We start from the raw sequence: 1838 nt of genomic DNA, 5'->3' as shown, positions 1-1838 counted from the left end.
CAACTCTCTCAGCCTGGCCTCCCAGCAGAGGGGCTCCAGCCATGTCCATTCTGGACATCCAGAAGAGCTTTTTCACTGAAAGGGTTGTCAGGCATTGGAACATGCTGCCCAGGGCGGTGGTTGAGGATGTGTTTATAAGCTGTGTAGATGTGCTGCTTGGGGATATGGCTTAAAGGTGGATTTGCTAGAGCAGACTTAATGGTTGGACTCTGATCTTAGAGGTCTTTTCCAACCAAAGTGACTCTAAATTCTATTATCATCTTTGTTGCCTTTCTCTAGACCCACTCCAACAGGTCCATGTCCTTCTTGTGTTGGGGGCTCCAGAGTATACCATGCAGGGTCTAACCAGAGCAGAGTAGAGGGGAAAAATCTTCTCCCTTGACCTGCTTGGCCACACTTGCAACCCCTGGTTTACATTTATTTATATTTATTTCTAGATCATTGAGGGAAATGTTGAAGAGCTTCAGGCCTTGTAGCAGCCTCTCTGGATCTCTGCTCAAAAGCTGCACAGACTTCAAACCAACCTGGTCATCCAGTTGATATCTGCTGATTGAAACCTGTTGATTGCCTGTATCATGGGTTAATGTCTTCTTTTGCTGATGACATAGAATTATTTGTTCATTGTGGTGCAAGAGCAATGCAGCATCCAACATGTATTTGACTGTTTCTACCTAGTGACAGCTCCAACCCCTTACTGGCATTCCTCCATTCCCATTGCAGCACTTCTTTGCTGTCTTTTTCCCAGTCATATATTGTTTTCCTTGCAGCCTTCAGCTTCTCTTACTCATTTTCCCTCCTTTGCTACTATGCACAGTGGAAGACACATGCTTCCTTTTTTGCTATTACTTTTTAGCATTCCTAGTTGTGGATACTGAATGGAGGTTTGGACTCTGGGTAGTCCTCTTGTGTTAGAAATCAAAATATCTTGGCTCTTGCTGAAAGGCTCCAAGATGTCATCCACATTTTCTGAGGCTGAATTTTCCCTCTTGGTTCATCTCATGTACCTTGTTGCCCTGTGCAAGGAGATACCTCAGGCAATTCATTGCTAAACTGAGGATGAAAAAAGGCAAATTGTTTCAAATCAGAAGGAAGAATTAGTGATCTTAAGCTCAAAAATATAAGTTGCAATTTATAACTTCAATCATCCAGCAAGATGTGGTTGGATTTCACTTTAGTGCTCATGTGAAGCAAGCCAAGAGTGCATCTGTGTAGATGGGACTCTGTTTTTGGAACAGCTCATCAGCTCCTGAGCTGTTTTCAGTGTACAGATCTGTGCAGTGTATGGAGATGTGAATGCTTCTGAAACATCAGGCAACTGAATGGAGCCTGATCTCTTTGGAAAAACCATCCTGCCACATTTAATCATGACAAGCATACCCAGGGCAAGGGGGTACCAGCTGGTGACATATCCAGAGCTTTCAAGTGACTCTGTAAAAAGTGCTCTTGGAAATGCACCTCTGCCTCAAGCAGCATTTCAAATAGGTAATGGCTCTCTTCATGCCACAAATGATGTTTCCAGTGAAAAATATCAAGCTAATGCTCTACATGGAAAGAAGTGTTCCCTTGTAGGGTCTCCCTGTTTCTTCCTAATGGAGAAAAAGACTCTTTCCTGCAAAGCTGTGGATTATGAATGAAGAGGAGGGAAAGGCTGCCAAAAGGCCCTGGGGGTGCTGGGGGTGAGGAGCTGGCCAGGAGCTGGCCCAGGGCACTCACAGCCCCAAAACCACTGGCACCTTGGGCTCACCCCCAGCAGCATGGGCACAGGGCAGGGAGGGGATCCTGCCCCTCTGCCAGCTCTGGGAGACCCCCCTGCAGTGCTGGGGCAGCTCTGGCGACCT

This window comes from Merops nubicus, unplaced genomic scaffold (genome assembly GCF_000691845.1).
Source record: "Merops nubicus isolate BGI_N331 unplaced genomic scaffold, ASM69184v1 scaffold1704, whole genome shotgun sequence".
NCBI classification, from domain to species: Eukaryota; Metazoa; Chordata; class Aves; order Coraciiformes; family Meropidae; genus Merops; species Merops nubicus.
The sequence above is the reverse complement of the archived record's forward strand: the minus strand, read 5'-3'. Positions refer to the sequence as shown.